This window comes from Archocentrus centrarchus, chromosome 5, assembly GCF_007364275.1.
Source record: "Archocentrus centrarchus isolate MPI-CPG fArcCen1 chromosome 5, fArcCen1, whole genome shotgun sequence".
Taxonomy (NCBI): domain Eukaryota; kingdom Metazoa; phylum Chordata; class Actinopteri; order Cichliformes; family Cichlidae; genus Archocentrus; species Archocentrus centrarchus.
This window is the reverse complement of record NC_044350.1, coordinates 5297842-5323872: the sequence shown is the minus strand read 5'-3', so window position 1 is coordinate 5323872 and position 26031 is coordinate 5297842. Positions and strand designations below refer to the sequence as shown.

General features: G+C 41.4%; 1 protein-coding gene across 1 annotated transcript in view; it reads right to left on the bottom strand.

Annotated features, from left to right (window-relative positions):
* The window catches only part of LOC115780082 (band 4.1-like protein 1), a 93769-nt gene extending 79605 nt beyond the window's left edge, over positions 1-14164 (bottom strand). The window contains exon 1 of the mRNA XM_030729050.1: positions 14061-14164. The gene's annotated coding sequence lies outside the window, so the exon portion shown is untranslated. The remainder of the gene's footprint in view (positions 1-14060) is intronic.
* Between the last annotated feature and the right edge of the window lie 11867 nt (positions 14165-26031).

Here is a 26031-nt window from a genome sequence, read left to right as displayed (position 1 = left end):
AACCCAAAAAAAACAATGTACCTTATCTGAAAAAGATTGATGCTCCTTTCCTGCATTATGCTACTCAGTCTAGAGGAACCGTCTAGTCTTAGAATGGAGCACTGAGATATCGCTCTCTCTGCAGCTGAAATGTGGCACCATTTCCATAATAATCAACAACTCTGTAATTGCTGAATAACATAAACGCTTTTAAAATTCATGTCAATATTTAATGGAGAACTTGTTTAATTTCTAAAATAACTGTTTGTTTTTTAAAGTGATGAAATATACTTAATTTTCACATCAGATTGTTTGTCCCAGCATTAAACATCTTTCTCCAAGTGTGACATTCCTACTAACAGCATTGCTGCACTGAGCCCCACTAACCAAATCCACATTGGCTGTGTTTCGGCCTTGTCCAGTGAGTGGTCAACATTTATGCTAACTATGTATTTTACGGTGGTCATGTCAATTTATTTATATAGCGCATTTAAACACAACAGACATTGAGCAAAGCCCTGCACAGCAAATAAAACCAACGACAAACAGTAAAAAAAAAAACCACACAATATATATCAACAATAATTTAACAAATAATGCACTAACTAATAAAAGACAACAATGTTAACAATGTTAACATTTTAATAAGGGTAAAAAAAATACACTGGGGAAAAATGACAGTGAGTCAAATTGAACCTGAAAAGGCCGTGAGAAGAGGCATGTTTTCAGTCTGAATACTTTTAGTAAGCCAGATGACCTAATCTGAAGAGGGAGGCAATTCCAGAGGTTTGGAGCTGCAACTGATAATACCTGGTCACCACAAGAGCCAATTGGGAATTTTTTCATAGGAATGGAAATAGGAATATAAAAGTTCTGATAGATAACCTGGAATAAGCCCATACAATCACTTTTGTGAGAGCAATAACACTTTAAGACTGATCCTGTATGAATGTAAGAATGATTTAAGTATAGGCGAGATATGATCATGTGTCCAGTACCAGTCAGGAGAGTCTAGCAGCAGCATTTTGAACCAACTGCAATCGTAATATTGAGGTTTGGTCAGTCCAGCATTTAACAAATTGCAGTAATCCAATTTGGATGTAAGAAATGCATGAATGAGTTTCTCAAGGTCTTAAAAGCTATCAAAGTATTAAAGTATTAAGCTATTATAGTTATTAAACTGATTTGATTTCTGGGCCAAATTTTAAAAAGGAATCAAAAATAACACAGATTCTTTACTGGAGGTTTAAAATGATGCCAGGGGGCTGCGATATGAAGGAGTTACTGAGACATTAAGCTGCCTGGAACGAATCATAAACATTGTTTTCATGACAGTTAAAGAAATTTTGTGAGAGCCAAGTTTTGACGTCAGCTAAACCACGGGTTAAGGAACTGACAGATGATTTGTATCTGGTAGCAGGTATCAGCAGTGTAAAACTGGTAAACAAGCCAATGTTGTTTAAATACACTCTAGACTCAAATGATAGTCTGTGAAAACAGAACTGGACCCAGAAAGGAACCCTGGGGTACACCACAGGTCGAGGAGGCACTGTTGGAAGAGCAGTTGCCAGTGCTGACAGAAAAGGACCTGTTAGTCAGATAAGACTTGAGCCAATTCATGGCACATGTCACATGTAGCAATACAAAACATGAGCTCAGTATACTGTGGCCCAAATACTGCAGTGAGATCCAGTAATATGAGGACAGCTGAATCACCAGCTTCAGTTTATTAAAGTATTAACACGCTTAAAAGAGCTAATTCTGTGCTGCAATTAAACTGAAAACCAGACTGAAAAATCTCACCAATATAGTTATTGTGTAAGAAAGACTGCAGCCGCTGGTAAACCACGTTGACTAATACTTTAGATAGAAAGGACTGTCTTTGTACTGTTGTAGGTTTAGAGTAGCCTGGCACTGTCCCTGTTACTAAACACATATTTGAAATTGTTAAATCGATGGTCCACTTACATGGAAATTTGTTTAAACAGAATCTTATCTGATTTACATGTAATAGCTGTTGACTTATAAACAATATAAAACAATTTTAGAAAGGTGTCACACAGTGCAGGAGACATAGGCAGAGGGTTAAGCACAGAACTGACTGTACTAAAGAGGATTACTAAAGACTGTGTAAAAGAATCAACATTTGTAGTTTGTTATCTCACATTTCCATATAAGACTATGTATTAGAAAATAAAAGATTTGGAGAAAACATTTTCTCCATATGTTTCCTCAACACTCTTATGTTGGCATTTTAATTATTCATCTTGCATTAAAAAGTATGCGCATATTTATCCAATAAAGCAGACCACCAGCTAACCCCATCCATCATATAAATCACACTTGTCCATTAGGTCATGTGCCACAGAGTTAGCTAAGAGCCAGAGTTGTACTGATACCAGTTGGCAAAAACTTTTCAAAGGAATTGGGGTTGGTGGTCTAATTGATTCGTTCCATCCTTTCGAGTTTTAAGCCATGAAATCAAATCCCTGTGCAATGTTAGTCCCTTAGGAAATGATATGCTACATAGTCCCCGTGGAATTGTGTCCCTTTAGGAAAGCTAAAGAGTGTCTTTGGGACTTTAAAAATATATTTTCTAATTTCAACAAACACAATGTGGCTTGTACTTTTGAACTACCTATACAGTAATCTGGTGCTATTTTTTTTAGAAAACTGGCATCTCTGAACATTGTTTTAGCATTAGCGTTCTTCTATGTATAGTTCCTGCTCTTTATCTGTGTCCATTTCACCCTTTCCCTAGCATTCACCCCAACTTTCTTCCATCTAATAAAATTTTTTTATTTTTAAAGTGCTATCCAGAAAGATCTAGCTATAGCAATTAAGCTAGTTAGCCGTTCTTTGACTCTTATTCATTTTCTTTGAAACAATTCCAAAAAAGTTTGGCTATTAAAACCTTAAATGAATTTGTTTTTGAAGGGAAATTGAACCACAGACCTTTTTTCAAAGCTTTACCAGTGTTGGGCGATTTGTAAAGAAGTTACCCAATCTAACAAGCTTGATTAGACTTTCCGCATCCACCAGTCTGCTAGGATCCACCAGGGGTCAGCTTGGGTCTGAGTGACGCATGTTTTGTGAGCGTGAGGGTCTGTGTGGACGTCTGCGTGCCCGCCAGTTCTTTGATAACCACACAAACCTTTCCACGGAGACTTTACATTACAATGCACCAACTGCGCATACGCCCCAGACAACAGACTTCAAGTGGACTTCAAAGAAGTATAACAGGAATGACTACTCAGCTGTCATGTGAAGCTCTGTATACTTATATCTTTTATAACGGACTTTTGAATTAAGCTCACATACTATAAAACAATTGCAGTTCACAGCATCATGTGCATTTCCACACAAGAGTTACTAAAATTAACAAGTCCTTTGAATTCATTTGGGGGGTGAAGATGACGATTTCATCGCTCTCATCATTCTACCTGAAAGAAACACCTGCAGTGATGACATTGTGATGTGGTCACCTGTTTGAGCACCGCCTCTCTCTTCTCACAACATGCTCGTGTGCACTGTTTGGGCTATTAACCCTGGCCAGTTCAGGCGCAGTGGGAGCTGTCTCCTCTGTTCCTTCAACTGAGCTCTGACCGTTTCAACAGAGGACCACAAGATCAGAGGGACTGAAAAAGGAATTTCACCCTGAGTGCAAAGAAAAAGTCAGAAGCAGTGGGCATACATCCAGTCCCCAGCTCAACTCTACTGTTTGTATAGAGCCATTCATCTCCTTATTAGGATCAGTACTAAGGCTGAAAGGAAGCTACAGGACCCCTCTGTGTTATTGGTGTCAGTGTCAGAGGGTTTGTAAAGATGCTGAACAAGTAGCTCAGTGCTATTTGTTTAAGTATAGACAGCGACAGGCACAGAGAGACAGGCACACATTTTAGGCTTGTCTTTAAAACTTTTCTAGGCAGAATCATCCTTTTGCTAAAGACTGCTACTATGCAGGCAACAGAGTGCGGTTTTCTAAATGGCAGCTGAAAGCCAACACCAATCGTCTTAATCTGTAGACTGGAGTTTTTGGCAGTGCTGTGTGTGTTGTTGGCATTCAAGTGTCTGGTGAGATTGTAGCATGAAAACTGCTACCAAAGGGACATTGAACATAGCATCAATTATAAACGAGCCTCTCATTATTGCTGCCAACATAAAAACAACAGAGGGGAAAAAAAAAATCGATGGATGACACAGAATCTATGAATGATCGGTACGTGCAGAGTCAAACGTATGATGCCAGCAAAAAAAATGCTCTAAAAAACCATGTAGGAATGAAAGTAAAGCCTCCGGTTATATAAAAAAAAAAAAAAAACTTTCTATCACAGAGGGAGCTGCTGATGCCAAAACAGCAAGTGGTTTCCATTACTGAAGAACAGCCTTACAACTTCATGAGTGCAGGTGGGGGAGAGAAGTGAGAGCGCTGTGCAGGGAGAGATAACGATACAAATGCATGAGTGATCAAAACCAACCCGCAGCAGTTTCAAGCAGGAGTGGACCACCCTAAAATACAACATTTCATTTCCTCTACAAAATGCTGCTGATTGCTGAACAGAATGGCAAGGAACTGTTGCTGTACTGTGAGTTTAGCACCGACAGTCACGGATAACTAATGTTTCTGCTGCAAAATCACTGAACACTCTCAGAGACAGGCTGATGAGAACACATGCTGATAATAAATCAACAAGATTATTAAAGAAGTGAGAAGACAAGATAGTAAACTAAATGAAGGAGCATGCAATTGATTCAGCTATGATTGGCAGGCAGTAGCAGTAGCAGAAGTGACAATGACCTCATGAAGAACTGAAAGGAGGTGGCCACTCTTTTTCAGAAGAAATTCGGGATGCTCCAATCCAACTTTTTCCAGCTCTAATAAAATACCAGTGTCAGATTAATAAGTTGTACTGTAAGAAATAGATGGGGAATGGCAACATCAGTCTCAACTTTCTTTACTAACATTGAAAAAAAATACATATAATAAGTAAATTTATCCAAGAATATAAATTTACTGAACTGGTATTCATTAATAAGAAACATGGCAACAGGACCAAGCTATAAAAAAATAAATCTATAATATATTCATGTTATTCAACTAATTTACGTGTTACCACAAGTACAAGTTTCCCAACAAGTATGAGACCGAACATACTGAGAGCGAGAGTGACAGAAGAAGCTGACGGGGAAAACATGTCAGCTCATTTAACTGCAGTTTGTGGTCAAGTTAAAAAAATAAAAAATAAAAAAAACATGACTGCAAACGCACAAAGAAAAGCTGTTGGTGTAGCACAGGTGGAGCATCTGTGCTGTCACCACACTCAAGCTATATTAACTCTCCTGCCTGCAAGTCGCGACTCTGCTGCCCTGCAGATCGGGCCACTGTCACCCTAAATACCCCCATCCAGCTTTTTGTGCCAGGATCAGACTGATATCTGATCCCAATTACAGTTCATATCAGTGCTGACAAGTGTTCTTACTTCTCTTACAAGTGTTCTATTACTTTGTAATGCATAAAAAGACTTCAAAATTGAAGGCATTACAGAACATCATATATAGTTATTGTCTAAGTTCTGTTTTGGTTGCATGAAAATCTAGATGAACGTTCAGACTCACCATCTGGACTGAATTAATCAAGAGCCGAGCTACAAAGCAATGTCAGAATACAAAGAGAAGATAAGGCAGTCATAAAATGAGTCCTGTGACTCATAAATTCTCACAGTATGAGCAGAAACGTGTTTCTCTCCGCCTGTATAAAGAAAAAGGGGGGTGGGGTATAAAGTGAAAGCTCAAAGTAAGCAGTGTCAACACTTAAGGTGAATGTACTCACCTTCATCAAGCTTTTTCAACACGGTTGTGCAAGTAAATACTTGATCCTCTGAAACAATGCCTACACGTAAAGGTGTACTTGAACACAGCCATGAGGAAAATTCGCTTTTTTGTAGATTGTTCAACAAAAATATACATAACCTGTAATGTTTTTCCATGTATAATTTTGTCAGTATCAGACGTTACTGCGTGTGTCCGGCCCCTCATCAATGGGGCCTCCATTTCTTCTTTCTGAGCCACTCGTCGGTGGGTCAGTGCGCTTTGGATCATTATCCCGTTGAAAGGTCCAGGCACTCTGATATGATGCAGAACTCATTGCATCTTGTTCCCAGTCACTGATTAGGCCGCTCTCCCGCCAGCCATGTTTTCAACAGCTAATAGCTGTTTCAACAGTGTCTTCCCCTGAAAAGCTGTTTGCTCTGTGCCAAACATGTTCCACTATTACTGTGGTCAAACAACTCCAGCTTTTGATTTTCTTTTTTTTTTCTTTTGAACAGCAATGACTGCCGGCACACCACACAGATACAATTTGAACAGTCTTTTGCACTTTGATGCCAACTGCTGCAAGAGTTACCTGCAGATCCTGTGATGATTTTTTTAGTGTTTTGGAGATTTCTTTTGCAATCAAATGGTCTGTTCTTACGCTGTAACTACGGGTCCTTTTCTTTTTATCTTTTCATTCATTCAAAGTGACTTCAAAAATATGTATCGACCTTTTCTGTAGACATTTCAATTAAATTGTTGCATTGTCTAAATATGTCAGAACGCAGCAGACTGCAGGCCAACGTGGGGATGGTGTTTACCATTGCTCTGAAGATCTGCACATCTTCTGTACCTACTGAAAGTCTGGTGCATTCATCAGTGCGGCTTCACAGCAACTTATGTATTCATTTATTTCCCACTGCATGCCATGAGGCAGTCATACTTCAGCTCACAGTCACAAATTCACTGTGGATGGATTCTCTATCATAACCACATTTTAGGCTGCTAAAAGCTGATTATTTTATTCTGTACATAAGTTTTATGGTTACACTGAGGGCTGAGTGAAGATGTGACTCATACATTAAAATCATTTAGAAATATAAATATAAAGTATACACATTTTGTATTAAACGGACAAAATAATGTAAAATGTAACATGACTGATGGCAAAACAGATTTCATCAATTCAGCGCATGGTCCATTTAGGAGTTGTTTTGGAACTTGCTATTATATCACACAGTCTTCCTTTGCATATGATTCTGCTCACTAAAGCACAGATGTTCAAATTTCAAATTGGAGCCCTCCGGGGCCTTCGGCTGCACGTTTAAAAGTTGAAAAGTCAGAGAGAAGAGTCAAAAAAAGAAAAAATGACTATGTGATTGTGAAATTCTGGTCTGTTCAGTCTCATAACATCCACCAGGCTGCTGGCAAACCTCTAGTGAGTAGGGTAGAGTTAGTGTGTGGTAACCAAATGCAAAATCACCATAGTTACAAAAAACTAGAATTGGTCACCTTTTATATGCCTTACAGTTCTTCTGTTATAGGAATCCATTCTGGGGTACCGCAGACATAAAGAAAATCCATATACACGGAGAAATGTGAATCTAACCTGACCCTACCTGGCTGCCAGTGACCTAATAGATGTTAAGAGGTTAAAATAAGTATTTGGCTAACAGCCAATTCAGATACCAATATTTATTCTGCTTGCTGACTTTGTTGTTACTTATTTACCCTTCATCCCAGAGAACACGGGACCTCTAAATTAAAAAAAAACTCAGTTTTACAGTGTTTTGGATTGTCATGCCATTAATTTCTGCACATTTAGCCCCTTTTTTCCACCTGTGACAGGTGGAAACAGGATGCAGCTGCTGACACCAATATTCGGCTCCTATATAGCACAATCATATGACATAATCCAAACAGCTACCAAATGGACTTTGTGGTAAAAAGTATTTCTGACAGAAGAAACCGTGTGAAGCTGAAGACGTTTTTCAGTCACGATATAAAAAGAGACGTCACGAAGAGGATTTGATGTAAGAATAAGTGCAAAACTTGCACGTTTTGCCACAGATTCCCTGCGTGTGCAGAGCACAGCACAGTTGATCCTCACGATGCTCCAAACGCAGCAACAAGCAAGCTGGTGGCAACACGCACAACAAACAAACACACAAGGTGTGCGTCACATGTTTCCGCAGCATAAACTGAGAAGTGTAAACACACACTCTCTAACCAAACATGACTGTACACAGTGTGGAGTAATGACTGTGGCTGTGCCTGGATCTGCCTCCCGACCTGTCCGACCAGTTTATAAGCCCAAAGGCGGCGGGAGTAGCATGGATACCTACTACCTTCACAGGCCGCTGCAACAAACACCAGCAGTGAGACCCTCGTTTAACATATTCCTCAGCACCGAGGACCACTGGGCGCTATCCAGCAAGCAGGGCGGCCAAACACAGTCTGCCTGCAGACTACGCCCACCTGCTTCACTGGGCATTTGCTGCAACAATCATCTTCAAACTAATTACCAGTAAAATATAGTGTAGAGATCAGAGTGCACCTACTGTACTTAGCTGAGCTGTATGTCTCGTTAACCACGCAGCAGCAGCAACACATTTAATCACTGAGCACTTGGGCCAAACTCAGCCTTACTTCACCTGCAACATGCAAGTCAATCAATGCTCGAAAATTATTTTATGCAAATCACCTCATCTGGATTTTGCTAAGCAGCAGTAAGCAGGCTATTGTTGGTTATTATTTTTTACTTTTTGCAACTCTAATCTCGCCTAATCCTCTTTTTAGGTCTTGCTTTATGATTTATTACTAGTTTGCATGGAGATCGACCTTGGCGCAGACTATTTTTCCTCATTTCGCCAGCTTTTTTACAATGTGCGAAACTCGGGCAATCACACAGTAATCACAGGAAGAAATGAACACAGATAAACAAAGGAATTAGTCCTTCCTCCAACAAACTGTTGAATGCAAAGGCTCTAATTAATGACTGTCAAGTGAAGCGGCCAAAAGAAAAACAATAGCTGCTGGCTCGGTTTGTTGGGAAGAGGCCAAAAAAGCTGGAGAAAAGTATTTCCACAGCAGACCTCAGTGAAGGCGGAATAAACAGCCTGAAAAGAAGTGGCTACTGTTCACGTCCCCCACATGACCCACTCTGCCTGAAAAATATATTTTACTTTACTGTGGGGAGGCAAGGAAAAAAAAAAAGCTGTATTATGGGTATTGGTGTACCAGATCAAAGCCAGACAACAACATGATGAGTCTCATCCTTCAGAGGCAGGGGATTTGTTCAAAGAAGGCAGCGGTGAAGAGGGAGCGAGGGAGACGAGTGTAGGTATGCAAAGAAGAGGAAACGAGGAGAAAAAAAGGAGAACCTGCTGACTCACTGTAATCATGAGGCAGAGGCGAGCTGAGCCGCAGCTGCTCGGGGTAAAGCTCAGAGCCTCCCCTTTAGAAGGACAAAGTGATGCTTCTCATCAGCAGGGGAAAGGACATGTGACCGAGGTGGGAAACAGAAGAGTGAAATAAAACTGTCTCATGGCATGAAATAGCTCCTCTATTTCTCTGTATTCACCTCTGAGGGCAGACACGATGATACATCTGACGAAGGCAATAAATTGCCAAAAGGTGTAAAAATAAATAAATAATCTGATCAGACAGACAGCAGCAGAGGGATGTAACTGGCTTAAAATAAGACCTGTAACAGAAGGAACTGGGGAGGACTAAATAATGTTGACATTGCTGCTGGCAACCCCCAACAGACTGTGAAACATTGATGTTTGAGCCTGCCCCTAATAATATTCTGACAGGGACTGCAGTGGACGCTGCAATCTGATGAGGCTTAATTCGATCCCCTATAAAAACCAAATCACACAACCACTGTATTATTTTGTCAGGACGCGGTGGCCAGTAATGTTGTGTTATCCTCTTTTGGGTTTTCCAAATAAAGCTGACAAAAGCGCGTGTAAAAACAGAAAAAGATTAGGTCTCTCTGCTATTGGGTAAACAAACACAAAGCTGCAGAGTGTTATAACTGCTGCACTACTAAAATTACAGCTGTATCAGCCCACAATACATACACAAAGCGCTACTCATCTCTTATCAGATAGCAGGTATTAGGGTACAAGTGGTGTAAACCTTGCCTCCATTTGCATGTGAAAGTAGTGAGTATTCCGCTAGACCGCAGGCTCCATGATGGACAAAAATGACAGCTTTCCAGGAGAGAAGCTAAAATATCTTGATTGCCCCTCATGTGGCCGGTTGCAGTATAGGTCATAAATTCTGCTCACTATTTAGCGATGAGATATGAAAAAAAAATCCCCAGATATAGTTACTTACATATCAGATTTATTAGGTCTCTCCCCAGATTTTTGGCAGCTTTAAAGGATTTTTTTTTTCATCTGTCTGAAAGTACAATGCTTTTCGCAATAGACTTACTAGTAAACAGTCACTTGCTCTTATTTTGAAAGTTCTGTCTCTACAGAATAAAATAGTTTTGTTTGTCTCTACAAGATGTTCCTTCACCTGCTTCTCCAGTCTGTCAACTGTGAGCTGCGTGACCACCACTGAATCTGTAGCAGGTGGGAAGCTGAGTAATGTGCCACTATGCCGAATTCACTGATGGGCAGCTGCAGTCCACAACCTTGGAGTTGGAGCCCAGAGACTCACTGGAGAGGAACCTGCCATTGTTGATCCAGTATTTGTTTCTCACATAGTACTTTGCAATTAAAATCTTGCTCAGAAGCACATTATAACCAATATTATGTAGCTCGCATGTGCTTCCTGTTGCACTCACTCGTGTGCTTCTACCGAGCTGCTTTCACCACAATAGAATCCAGATCTAAAACACTGCAAATTAGGGGCTTCTTATCATAGTGATGTTGCTGTACTTCGTGTCAGATTTATTCTGGATCAGTTATTTCATGCTATAAAGCATCGACAGAAAGCTGCTCTGAATTAGTAGTTACAGAGTAACTCTCAGACCAGTGCTCAGAATCGTGCATAAAGAATGTCAACATTTCATTTCTTAACCATCGGATTAGCCTTTGTTTCAAAACACAAAATATGTGTTCTGCAGCAAACTGTAACTTTCACTGAGGGACACATGGCATTTCCACTATTCTCAAACTACAAGAGAGGTCTCCCTCTCTGGGAGTCGATGTGAGAGGGGCCAGGGCAGCTCTCTCAAGTGCTTCAGCACACGCACACGCATACGCACACACACACACACACACACACACACACAGCTCTTAGTAACAATGGCAGCGAGAATCTAAACATTAAAAAGTGTTGCTATACTTCACTTGAGTCAGTGATGACGTTCCTCAATGTCACAAGTAAAACAAAAATTGTGCACATTCTGCTGCTCTCCTCCCTCCGGTCATTGTCTGAATGAAGCTGTGAGAAACATTAACCTAAACTGACCAAAGTCTGAATGACAGGATGTCTTCATTGTAAGGCCAGGATTATAATCCTTTAAAGACCCATATACAGAGAAGTCTGTGGATTTGTACTTGCACTTATTCTGGAGTCTGCACTGAGCAAGCATGCTCAGTTGGTGCCCTGGTAATGTAATGGGCCACACTTAATCGGAAGGGGCAGGGAGGTTATCCCATGTGTGCTACATCTAGTTTGAATATTCTGTTTTCACAAACTTTCTGGTTTTGTAATAGCGAATCACAAGCAGTCCTTTTAACATGTCGACCTCAGTTTATTTGCATTTAGCAGTGGGAGCAGCAAATCTTTTAATAATGAGAAAGGTGCGTGTGTCTCCAAATGAGAGGGAAACAGTGAATTTTAACTTGGGATACACGTAACACACCAACTTTTGTCTTCCACATCACGTCTTCCGCATGCGCGCATTGTTGTGCCCTTGTGTGTGTGTGGGGGGGGGAAATACAATTTGAATGCAGGCCCATTATCAGTGAAAACAACTACATTGAGAAGCAGCTACAGAATGCAAACACTGAATAGTCACTGCTTAGAGAATCACAGCCATAGAATATAAATATTGTTACACTGGAGTTTGATGTATCCATGCTTGGAAAGAATTATAACACTGAAAGGATAGGACTGGATTAGAGGGGGAGGCCTTTAGATGAGAAAGGGTAAAATTGGGGTTAGAGTAGTCTTCACAACTATAGAAGTACAAATGCATCTGTGTGTGTGTGTGTGTGTGTGTGGTGTGTGTAAAGATCGGTCACTGGAGTTCAGCAGGCAGGAAGAGACGTGAACCACACTGGCCAAGCCACAAAAACATGACAGGTCGGAGCACATTTAAGCTAGGCCAACAGCAATGACAGCCAAAGCGCAGGACATGCACACAGACCCACATGGCCTTGGTGCCTTGTTATGAATGTTTGGAACATCAGGGTGACCCCCGCACAATTATGCAGCATTCCATGGCCTGTTACCAGATGCTACAGGACATACAAAAATAAAACGCAGCTGAAGGAAGATGGCTACTGTTAAAAATATTCCTCCTCTGGAACTCTGAGAAGTCACTAACTGCCCTCCTTTTCCAACAGAGACGTAACACTGAAATAAGGGATGGGTTGAAGTTCACTCGCAAGTGCGAGGAACGGTGCCTCCAAAGAGACACAGAGGAGAGAAAGGCTGCTTCAGATGCCTCATACAAACTCATTTGAATTGCAAATGGGTGTTAGGCAGCATGCTGGGCTGTGAAATCCCAGCAGCACCCTCGGGCATCTAACTCGCACACAAACACCGATGTGTACGCATCAGTAGCAAGACTTTGTGTGTGTGTGTATACACTACAGTAAAAAGAAAAGCTACAGAGAATTGTTGAGTTTGGAGCAGCTTTGCCATGTCTGAACTTCATATGATCACAATTTGATGAGAAAAATAATGATGAGCTAGCAGTGCATAAACTGGTGCTGAGATGAGGTAATGGCTCCCCTGCAGGTAGGAGGGGGGGGGGTGGCAAAGAAAAAGAAGAAGAAGAAGCATCAGGTGATGCTCAGAGGGAGGCTGGCTGGCAGGCTGATTAGGCAAAGCTGACACAGCAGGCGCAGGAGTGTGTCCGATGTTAACGACATAGATGCGGCGTGACAGCAGGTCTGCCAGCTGAGGCTGACAGTGCATGTGCGCCTGAAGGGATATGTTGACAAAGTACCATAAGCCCACCTGTATGTTGGCCAGAATGCTGCAGAGGGAAGAGAGCCACCCAACTGGCCTGACTTGCAACAAATTTAAGGATGACAAAGTCAATCAATCAGAGGTTATAAACATTTGGAAATGACATTTTGCATTAGCTGTAAATGACTGATTGTATATGAAATGTCAAAGCTAGAAATATAATCTGGAAAGCCATACAAGTGCTCTTAGATTCCTACTAAAGCAACCTGGAGGCAAGCTACATCAGCCCTCTATCTAAGTCGACATAACCAGTGAAAAGCCAAGGGGTCAAAGGTGAGGCCATTTCCATAAACTGGCCTGCCTCAGCGTGCACCTCTGTGGCCAAACTGACTTCACATTTTTCAGCTTTCAAACCACATCACTGACAGAATCACAATACTGTACATCCCCTCCACTTTGTTTAGCAGCTAAATTTAACTGCTTTGTGTGGGCAAACCAGAGGTGTTGATGGGAGGGTGTGCGAATGGCAACATTGTGCAGCCCTCTGTGTGTGTGTGTGTGTGTGTGCGCGCGCGTGTCAGGGTGGCTGTTGCATAAGTGATGATGGGCGCGTATGAGAACACACAGACTTAAACAACAGCAGATCCAGTTTGCCCTGACAGGCCGAGACACAAACTGATCAAGTGATTTCTGGAGCTTTTTTTCAAAAGCAGCAACTTTCAACTTCTGGATGAAAACATCACGTTAAAGAGAGAGGGAGGGGCTGCCTGGTTGCAGCCTTGCAGCTCTGATATTAACGCGGGCCAGTGGGCGCAAACACGACACTACAACTTGCTCCTGCCTCTGCTTCATTCTCACAATGTTATTCATCCCTCGGCGGAGGACGGCGCAGGCAAGCGTGCGAAGTCCATGCGCGTTATAAAATGATCCCGGCCATGAAGTAGCTGCAGCTTGAAGAAAAGCCCCCTGTTTTTTTTCCACTGCAGCACAAGACCGTAACAATAAGCCTTAATCATAGGCGAATTATGTGTAAAATAAAAAAACATAAAATAAAAAACGAAAAGGAAAAGGAAATGGAAGGAAGCATTAAAGCCGACATTCAAATAAAACCAAGACTGTGCTTATGTCGACGGGAAAAAAAAAATATGAATATTTCAACATACCCTCCTGTCAGACAGACATCCAGGGGAGGACCATGGATGGTGCGCGCCGGGGGAGTTCAGTCCTGCTCCTGCGGCCGCTCCGTGTTTATTCCCCGGTTTAAAGGGAAAGGTGGTGTGTGTTGGGGTTTTGCCGGTGAAAAAGCGTAATGAGAGAGGGAGGGCGGGGGAGAGAGAAAGAGGGAGGGACGTTGTCAGATGCAGGAAGGCAAGCAGGAGGGTGGAAGACGCGCTCGGGCACATATACTGTCGGTCTGTGGGGGGCGGGGGGGGGGGGGACGTAAAGCCGTGAAAAAATAAAACGCTTGTGTCATTCCAGCTAAAAAAAAATAAAAATCTCTTCCTGTCAACAAGTGACCAAATATGAATACAAATGCAGGGAAAAGGGCATCAAGGTGACACAATCCTTTATTGCTCCCACTGCTGCTACATTATAGTGACACACAGGGCCAAGCAAGCGAAGATGTTTAATTTTAGGCAGCATCTCGCGTTCAATGAGATATTTAAAAGCTCCAGTAACTATGCGAGGAGCTGCTGTTATTTCTTGTAGTGTCGTCAGGATGGGCACAATCCCCTCACTGATTCATCACGAAGTCAACAGCTGATAGCAGCCTATTGACTCCCTCACTTTTGCATACAGAGATGATGGGATTTATTGGCCCAAAGGGCAGCGCGCCCTTATTCGCCCCCTCCTGTAAATAAAAATGATGGGAGCTCGTCCGTGAAAGGGCAGTAATACGGAGGTATCAGTTCCCCATTGTGCCTGCTAAATTAACAAGGTGGGCTATTATTTTGAGAGCTGAGTTAGATATAATTAATCACTGATGAGATGTTGCCCAGGTTGTTTTGATTAATCCTTTCTCAGAAAATCAGGGCTGCAGTGCTGTAATATGCTAGAAAAACTTAGTTTACAGTATTGTGTAACACTGCCATTAGACACCCCCCACACACACACACACTCACGTTCAGAGTTTGTGTTGATTTAATAAAAACTTCATCCCATTAAAGCCCATTACCGGGTGGGTATACAGTAACAACCCAGCAAACGTTACAGTGCTGAATAACCAGTGGTGATGCTCTGCTCTCTATGTTGGTCCAATGAAAGTTTTGCTGTCAGCTCAACATAACTCTTGAATGTTGGAGTAACATAATGCAGTTTTGTTCATTTCTTCTCGTGTCTCCTCAGTACACGCACAGCATCCTGATGCAGCAATATCCGCAGCCGTGAGCTCACAGTCCCCTTTTAGAGGCCTACAAAGTCTCCATTAGGAGGCTGGAGGGTGGCAGCAGCATAAATTGTCGGTTTGTTTGCCAGGAGAACCATTGTTCTTGTCCCAATAGGACATCTGTGTTTTTCAACCTTTTCATTTTTCCCACTTGCCGCTTGGGTTTAAGCGCTGAAAAACTGCTTGGTTAAGTTCGGGCACTGAAAATTAAACGCTTTGGTGTTTGATTGGAAATGTGCTCACTGACAAATCAAGACCTTGGGGTAACAGATCCCTCTCACTAATGCCTTAACCCAGAGCATCAGGGCACAGGCGCAAAAGGGAACCTTGTGCTTTGACAAAACAGCATTAATTGACGCCCTAGAGAAGAGTGCAGGTTGGATTGACAGTGTTATTAAAATAGCTGGTCTATACTTAAAGAAAATGACTCGCAGTGGCCTGAAGTCTTTGCCATGCATTTTTTTTTTTCCTGTAAAAACTTCATGCCTAAATTACCCTCAGCACAACATAACCACCAACAGTTTCATCTGGGATTTCTGTGTTATGGAGCTAATGAAGCCTTGAGCGGCTAGCCTCAAGCAGAGCAGAGGCGCTGATTAAGCTCACTTCTTTCTAACTCCAAAACCCAGATTTTTATTTTCATTTCATTAGCCCAAACGAGTTAAGAGATCACTTGCAGCTGTTTACCAGTCTTTGTCTTCTGGAGAAACAGAAAAGCTTAATTAAACTTTATTCATAGTGTATACTCAGTGTGTACCACTCCCCTACATCTGTAAAGACTTTGCTGTGTAATTTTGGTTAGGAATGCTCGTGTGAGGGGTCTCTAACTTTGCAGCAACCCTCAACTCTACAGTGTTTTTACAATTTTTGACTTTGTGTTCCAGCAGCAGCACATTTCAAAGGTTTAAAGCTATTTCACATGTTTAAGAGGCGCTTACAGTATGGTTCTACACCACTAAGTGGCAGTGCTTTGGGACCAAAGCCTATTACATGTTCAGGCAGTCAAATTATAATGTTTGAAAGTATCAAATTTGGCTATTTAGTGACAGGTTGCTGTAATGTGGGTTGGTTCCTTTTCTACAGGCACCCACTTTAAAACCATTTACGGGTGAAATAGAATTAAAATGCTTTTATTTATTAATTTAATAGATAGATCGATAGATAGCTCGATAGCATAGATCGATAGATAGATAGATAGATAGATTAGATAGCTATACCTAGATAGATAGATCGCTACGCTCGCTCGATCGCTCGCTAGCTTACGATCCTCGCTCGCTCTGCATAGATCGGCTCGCTAGCTATCCGCTAGCTCGCTCGCTCGCATAGCTCGCTAGCTCGCTAGCCGCTCGCTCTTGTCTTCGCCTTTTTTTTTTTTTCCAGCCCACACCTTGACCCGCCTGTGCACATGTTTCCATCGTCGCCCTGCCGTCCCCGTTTCTGCTGGCAATATTGGAGGTGTGGCTCTGAATTTTGTATAAACAGCATGAAAGCATGGAGCCGTCCAATGAAAGCACCTTTGGGAGGCTTGGAAAGAAGAGATTCACATCAATGGATAGTGCAGCCAAAAAAAATCTACAACAACTGTGTGATGCATTCATAATAATGTGGAGCAAAATCTCTGAGGAATGTTTCTAGCACTTTGCCTGAAATCTTCTGCCCAGGGAGAAATAAGGTAGTTTCTGAAAAAGAGGGTTCAACCTGTATTATCAAGGTATAAACTAATAAAGTGGCCAGTGAATACAAATCTTAGGGTCAGGTTAACCGAACTATGTTTACGTTTATTACACTCAGTGTTCGTAGCATGTCTATGTTACGATTCTCAACTCTTTTATTCAGGTGTCTCCTCTTCGTTTGTAACCCATCTGTAAAAGTATCATTTTTCCCACAGTTGCATCATTAAGACATTTCCGCCGAGAGAATTGAATAGCAGACGAGACAGTGTTTGAGCCTAAAAGTCAGCGAGAGATAAAAGTGCTGTTGCACTTTGAAAACAAGCGTGCATTCTATGTGGAAGTACTCTGAGGTTGAGAGCGGTTTAAGTGGCTGTGTTCCTCTTTACTCGAGTTCAACTCAGCTGCATCTGCATGCACAATGCTATAAGTCAAAATGAAATTACTATAAGTGTTTAGCTATTGATCCATGCTGCACCCTTCTTCTTAACACACACAGGATTGTTTAAATTGCGGGTGGACAGATCAATCTGAACTACTTCAAAGGCAGCCTGTTTAATAATGAAGCATCTCTCTCCTCTGCAGTGGGAAACAACAATGGCTCTTCAGAGGAGAGCGAAACGAGATGATGACCAGGCCTTTGAGGAAAGTGAAACAGACACAAAGATGGACACAGCACAGCAGTAATGCATATTCATAGACAATCAGGATGTTAATCAGTTGATCCTGGGCTCCAGTCCCTTGCTCACAATTTAATTATCCAGACTGGCTGAGTAAGCACAGAAACATGACTCTGAGCTGCTGGTTGAGGTTCAACCATCAACCTTAATGTCCATTTTGAAACGTGAGGTAGCAATTATTCTTTCAGATAACAATAATAATGCTCTGCTTTTCATTGAACTCTTTATGAGAAACTCAGAAATTGTGAAAAAGCTGCCAGCAGTTTTTACAGCTGTCATATATTTTATCATACAGCATATGATATAATTCCACATGGTCTCAGTGTAACTTGTGTACAGTTTAATAAATGTATCTTTTATAAATTGGTGGCAGTGCTGGAAATTGTTTGCCAGCCACTGCAACTAACTGCTGTGTGTGTTTCAGCTACTTTCTTAAGCTATCATATTTAGTATTCCTAGATTGTTTACTATGGCAATGACTGCGTTTGCACTTTCAAATTAGCTAAGCTCAAATTACCCCCTCTGGGATGACTAAAGTATTTTAAACTCAGTTCAATCATTCTAACTGCCTGCAGGGAAATAATAATAATAATAACAAAAACGGCAATTCTGGTGAGAACCGGTGCAGTTTATTTGTTCCTCTGGTTCGTTCATCTCACATTACCTAGATCAGGATTATTGCTGCTTACTGCAGTCACCTTTTTGGATTCTATCAGTGGGTTCCCCAAAGTTGGAAAATTTCAAACTACTTACTGTGGCTTTAGGCCAACAATATATTTAAGTCTTAAAAGCGGAGATGAAACTGGATTCATGCGCTGTCCTAAAAGCATCTCGAACCCCCTGCCCCCACGCTCCTTTGGCCTCATACAGGGGGTGTCTGTCGTATATTATGAGTAAATTTCCAAAACTGAAGATCCGGCATTCACTTTACTTCACACTGTGTGGCGGTGAGAGAGATCTCTTTGTTTCTCACTCTCTTGGAAATGATGAAACCACTGAAACCCACAGAAAATGAGTTTTTTTTGTGTGTGCAGACACAAACCGATTGCTGCATCCAAATGATACTTTAGTTTAAACTAGCTCAATTTATGACTCCATGGAAGCAGGATTTGTTTGGCTCCAAGCAAACACCAACTTGGCAGGATACTCCGTAGACTGTGGACAACAAAAACAGCTGAAACCACACAAATGCCGGTTACACATCCACTGTGTTATTATACCCTTAATTCATCTCACTCATCACAGCGCCAGGTCACCTTAGGTCAGAATTTCTCAAAATTGGAGCTGATAGATAATCTATGAGAGATCCTAGAGACAAGCTTTTAGAATTCTATTGGAATCTGCTGTTAGCTGCAGGCTGCTAATCAAAGAAAAGCTGAATACTCAATGTGAAGCAAGGATGCTGCATGGTTTCTGGCATCTGCTGCTTCCAGTGATGTTTTTAAACAGGAAAGAACATCATATTTATTTCATTAACTTCTTCTTCTTTCCCACCGGCAAAGTGGCTTATCAAAGCACGCACTGCATGGAAGGTAGGGTAGCACAGGTAGGCAGTCCACCAAACGATTAACACAAAGAGACAGATGCTCAAGCCCGTACGAGGAGCACTGTAGAGTCTCCAACCTAACTTAAAAGAGTGCCTGAAATGCACTGTCTTCAAATTAACTTCAAAGGGCTGTCAAACTGAAGAGCATAAATGATAGGAAGAGTTTTTTTTTTTCTGGCCAACTGGATAGCCTTAATTAAAAACACATTTTCACTTATATGGAGGAAATGGTAACAGGTACTGGTCTCGAAGTCCTTAACCCTCTGAGATCAAAGTCATCGTAGGTGTTAACCCTAACCTTACCCTGTCCTTACATTTTTTTAGAGAAAAATTGTCAAAAGTTGTTGATGTCTGCCATTTAGATTCTTTGCTTTGTTGCCTGATTATCAAGATTTGGGAGAACAATTAAATAAAAACAAAAATGAATTTTCATGATTGTCTATGGTTGAAGTTAGAGGTCAGGGTTCTCACAAAAAAAAAAAAAGACAGGATGAAAACTATAAGGCAACGGATTCCAGATTTAAAAGAAAAAAAAAATAAGCTTCTAATCCTGAATGCTTTTTGTTTAAGGAAGAAAACACCTAGCGTGTAGTGTTCAAAGCATTCTATTAAGATGTGTTTGAAAAAGTGTCGCTGAAAATTTTAAATGGGGAAAAAAAAAACCAAACAAACAAAGGCAACAGTGCTTCATCCTCATGGTTAAAAGAAACACTGACTATCAGATTCAAACATGAAGCAAACAGCAGGTCTTGGGCCACGTGTGCCAGGAAGTGTTCTGGTAGCAGATCCAGGGTCTACGAGGGCTCTACATGTGGTCTCACTGATATCACAGTCCAGACATGTTGTGCTCGGCTTCGTCCTAGATGGGCAGTAACATGTGATGTGGTGCGATATGATGTGGCCCGGCTCGTCATACCGGCACACACTGGCAGGAGGTAGAGCAGGTCATCTATAAATCAGAAAGTTGATGGTTCAACCCCTGGCTGCTCCAGTCTGCATGCCTTGGGCAATGTACTGAACCAAGAGGTTGCTCTCCGCTGTATCCATTGGAGCATGAATGTGTGTGAATGTCAAGTAGAAAGCACTTAGGCATAGGAAGAAGTGCTTGTATGAATGTCACACATGGGTCAAATGGGTGAATGAAGTATGTTGTATAAAGCACTCTGAGGTCTCAAAGTAGAGTAGAAAAGTGTTATATAAGAACCAGTCCATTTACCAGTCATCTCTAGACTGCCAGGCTGCTCTTCCAGTTCCCCATTGTGGCCACCAAGGAGATGTGGTGGTGATGTGATGGGTCATTTCTTTGTTGCCGCTCCCATGATAGTCTGCCTGATGCACTCACAATAACTTGTGCTGGAGCTGTATTCTTATGAGCCAAGCACGTGTTCAGCTTTCTCTGCTTCGATTAGGGCTGCTGTCAGGGTTTTGGGTGCATACAGGTGGATGTGTTCCTGCAGTTGTTTTGGTTGGAGCCCCCATTTCTTTTATTTCTTTGTTGTAACAACTCTTATAACACTGGAAAGCCTGTTTATTTCTCTGTCAATGCCAAACAACTTATTCTGCTGTTGACTCTTGTTTGGTGTTGTTTATTGGATTGTATGATTGAAGTCTGAAGAAACAGGACATATTGGCAATTTCACAACTTATTCATTAAACAAACAGGACTCTCAGTATCACGTGGAAGAACCAAACACAACCACAACAGCCTGGCACCTGGCATGTCACTCTTCAACCGGCATTTGTTGCAAGTCAGACAGTGTGGTTGTGTTGGTCACTCTGACACGAACAGCATGCCTAAGCTGATCCTCAGTGGGGTTAGGGTCAGGACTGCAGGCAGGCCATTCCATTGTTTCCACTCTCAAATTCTGGCAGTAGTCTCTGATAAATCCTGCTCTGTGGGGAAGAGCGTTGTCATCTTGTAGGATAGAGTTCAGTCCCAGACTGTGGAGATATGGGATTGCCACTGGTTTCAGAATCTCATCCCAATATCTCTCTGCACTGAGATTGCCTTCAATGATGAAAGCCTGACTGTCAGCGCCTCGGGTACCAGAAGCTCAAAACAAGAGTCAGTAGCAGAATAAGCTGTTGGCACTGGCAGAGGAGATCTGGCAAGTTTTCATGGGAGCAACCCACATTTTCAACTCTGCTGCTTAGGCTTTCCAATGGTATGAGACTTACTGCCAAGAAGCATTGCTACAAGAAAGAAATAATCAACCAAACATAACAAGTTTATTTACACATTTCAGTTTTGTTCGTTGACAAATTCATCACCAACTCACTTCAGAAAAGTTGCGATAGCTATTTTAGCAGATGTCCACATGGGAATGAAATCTGGGTCCTCCATGCTCCGTTCTTCCCACAAAAGCTTTCTACCATATATTAACTTTGCCTGAACTGTAGTTGTGTCAACATGCCCATGAACACGCTGTGTTTTCCTCAGCGTCTGGGAAAATATCCCACTTTATCTATTATGCTCACTGTTACCAGTTAAGCCCATCTGTTTATGTAAACCAGTCACATCCCGAACAATTTTCCTCCCTGTGTGACAAAGTCTGGCCGTGAAATGATAAAGTGGGGGCCCGTCCAAGTGATTTACAGTGTTTTTTGAAGAGACTCAGAGGAGACCTGCAACATCCTGTCTCTTCTCAGTCTGATCCTGTTTTCCTCACCGTCCTCCCCGCTATCTGGTGGCTATTTCCTTCTTTTCATTTGTTCCACCACCACATGACCTTTTCTCTGCGTGACTGTTTGATGTGGTTAAAACTCTGTCAAATTTAAAAGGTTAAATTTCAAGTGTGATGTGTCAGATTAAAAATGGAAGAAATAGAAACACGGAATTAATGTGTTTTGAATTGTGTTTGCCAAGAATTCTTGCACAGTTTGCAGTTTTGGGATATCTGACAGAATAAGGCGATACCCATGGTTTGACAAAATGATTGATTGCCTAAGATTAAAGCAAAATATATTTTTGACCTTTGCGGGAAGCCCTTGACTGATAAGAATGATAGCAATAAACAACTGATAGTCTGTATTTCACAGATTTTTTTAAAAAAAGGCCTTTTTAAATAGAATGTTTTAAAGCTCACTGTCAGGAAATTAACAGCTAATTAACATGGATTGTCTAAGGTACCCACTGCAGTACTGGAAGTTTCCATCTTAATTCAGTTAACTCAACAACAGTGAGATGCCTCGGTGCTGATCTGCTATTTATTGTTTTACCTCTTGTGCCACATGGAGGTTCACTCTAGTCATATCTGTGCAGCATCAAGGTCAGCGGGGAACCCGCCTGACATGCTCCACCATGCATGTTCATCTGGACAGCCGCTGATGATTGCAGGTGGCAGCACAGCTCCTTTGCAGCTGCACAGGAAACCAACCATGACATCCTGTACGTTCCTGTACTCCTGCTTACATCTGGTCATCAAAACAACAACAAGAACTGACAGACAACAAAGATTGTTGTGCATCTATGACTTTATTGACACAACTGACTGAAGCTTAACAGATTTATTATGATAAATACAGTTTCGTTTCATTATTTGTGACATACAATGACAATAAAGCCATTCTATAATTAATAAAATAATAGAATATTAGACAGGTATGGATTTGATGATGAGGCTTTATCTTGAACATGTTAATACAAATCAACAGTCTGTTCCTCAGCTTCACTCCACAGAGATGCAGAAACCTTTTAGTGTCGCACAGACACGGAGATGCTTTAAATTGAACTCCCCCCTCAAACTGTATCCCTCAAGTCGTTAATAAAACTCATTGAGATTCTTCACACTTGTTTTGTAAAGATCAAATGATAAATTGCAAATTTTGTCTCTCAAGGATCTGGACTGTATAAAAACACTCTCTGACCACTTTATCAGGTACACTTGTCCAACTCCTTGTTAATGCAAATATCTAATCAGGCAATCACATCTCAGCAACTCAGGCCCCAGTTTCCTGTACAGGGATTATGTCTAATCCTGGACTAAATATTTTTTCCTATTGTGGTCTTCATTGACTTTTTCCTTCAGTCTAGGACCATGCTTAATCCATTAAGGGGAAACCGGCTGAAAGCATTTAGGCATGTAGATGTGGGTCAAGCTCACCAGCTGAAGTCAAACTGAGTGTCAGAATGGAGAACAAGGGTGATTTAAGTGCCTTTAGACATGGCATGGTTGTTGCTGCCAGACAGGCTCAGAAAATGCTGATCGACTGGGATTTTCCCACACAGCCATCTCTAGGGTTTATGGGAAATGGTCTAAAACAGAGAAAATGTCAAGGTAGCTGCAGTTCTCTGGGGAAAATGCCTTGTTGATGCCACACGCCAGAGGAGAATGGCCAAACCTCTTCAAACTGATAGGAAGACAACAGGAACTCAAATAACCACTCAGCACAACCAGGCTATGCAGAACAAGAGGACCTCTGAACACACAACACACCAAACCTTGAGATGGTCTTCAGCAGCAGAGGACCACACCAGCTCGAATTCAAACAGACTGACCTAAATTGAACAATAGCAGACTAGAAAACTGCTCCCTGGTCTGATGAGTCTTGATTTCAGCTGCAGTATTTGGATGGTTGGGTCAGAATATGGCACCAAAAATATGAAAGCATGGATCGATCCAACGATTAGCAGCAGTTCAGGCTGCTGCTAATGGTCTGTCTAATGGTGTAGGGGATATTTTCTTGGCACATTTGGGGCCCCCTTAGTACTGAAAATTGTTTGTTTAAACACCACAGCCTACCAGAGTATTATTGCTGCCTGTGTCCATCCTTTTATGACCACAGCGTGCTCATCTTCTGATGGCTGTGTCCAGCGGATAATGCGCCATGATCTCAGCCTAGTTTCCTGAACATGCCAAGTTTATTTATAAAGCACTTTAAAAAACAGCAACCACTGACCAAAGTGCTGTACATAAAACAGGACAGCATAAAAATAAAATTTACAAAAGTAAAAATTTAAGAATTTACACACAAATAAAACAACAATAAAATGCATAATTTACCCTAACAATATATAAATAATAGACACAGTTAAAACCAACTATAAAAGCATAATTTTACCTTAGAAATAAATAAAATAAAAAAGTAAAAAAATTCAACAGACAGCAGCTCATACTAGTCAAAGGCCAAACGAAAGAAGTGCGTTTCAAGAGCAGACTTAATATTGGCCAATGAAGAGGCCTGTTTAATGTCTAATGGCAGAGCATTCCAGAGTTTTGGAGCTGCCACAGCAAACGCTCTATCTCCCCTGAGCCTTCGCTGTGTCCTCGGCGCATCAAGATACAGCTGATCAGCTGATCTGGGTGACGGGATGGAGTATGTAGGTGCAGCAACTCGGAAAGATAAGGTGGAGCAAGGCCATGTAATGACTTAAAAACAAATAAAAAGGATTTAAAATGAACTCTAAAACACCCAGGCAGCCAGTGCAGTGAGGATAAAACAGGAGTAATATGCTCTCTCTTTCGCGATCCCGTCAAAAGACGCACAGAAGCATTTTGAACCAGCTGCAGACAGGCTAGAGCAGACTGGCTAACACCAATCTGTAAAGCATTGCAGTAATCCAGTCTAGTTGTAATAAAAGCATGAATCACTACTTCAAAATGCTTCTTCGATAACATATTTTTTATTTTGCCAGCTGCCTCAAATCAAAGAAGCTAGATCTCACCACTGCCGTGATCTGATCCTCCAATTTAAAACTCTCGTCCATAATAAAACACAAATTTGTGACAGATGGTTTTACATATTGCGATAATGAACCCACGTCCGTGGGGGAAGATCCACCTGGGACGCTGGGGACCAAAGACGATCACCTCTGTCTTTTTTCATTAAAATTCAAAACGTTTAGAGCCATCCACGCTTTAATATCAACAAGACTCTCAATTAGGGTCTGTATAAAGTTGGCTTCCTTGCGTTTTAAAAGGCATATAAATCTGAGTTTCATCAGCATAGCAATGGAAAGCAATTTTATGCTTTCTTGAGAGTGGATCCAAGGGGGAGCAGATTCAAAGAAAAATAACAGATGTCCCAAAATTGAACCCTGTGGTACTCCACACGTTAACGGAACGGAACAACTCATTTAGATTAACACAGATAGACCTTTGGGTCAAGTAAGACTTAAGCAATTTCAGAACAGTGCCATGAAACCAGCACAATGCTCTAAATGAGAAATTAAAATATCATGGTCCACTGTGTCAAAAGCAGCCGTTAAATCTAAAAGCATTAAAATCACATGATCTCCTGTATCTGTAGTCAAAGAATGTCATTAAACACCCTCAACAATGCAGATTCCATACTGTGGAGAGGTTTAAAACCAGACTGAAAGTGCCAGTACTCAGATGGTCTCCACAGTCACCAGATTCCAATCCAGTAGAGTGCTTTTGGGATTCGGTGGAACAGGAGAGTTGCATCATAGATGTGTGTGTGATGCAATCATGTCAAGATGGATCAAAATCTCTGAGGAATGTTTCCAGCACTTTGTTGAATCTGTGCCATGAAGAATTAAGACCGTTCTGAGGCAAACGGTGGTCTATCCCTGTACTAGCAAAGCGTGCCTAAGAAAGTGGCTGATGTATATCTATGCATGACAGAGTAGTGGCGTATACCAGTGCCAGTTGGAAAAGCCTGTAGATCACATCAGAAGATTTTGGCTTTATACACAACTTGCTGCACTTACTGATCCACTGTCGTATTCTATTTTAAATAGCTTCTCTTATTATAATCAAAGATAAAAATGATTAACTTTTTCTGTACATATAAGATATGGGTTGTTAAAAAATGCTTTAATAGAAATGACATGCCTAGTCAACTGATTCACTGAATTTTGTCCTTTTTTATATTAGCAACTCATCGGCT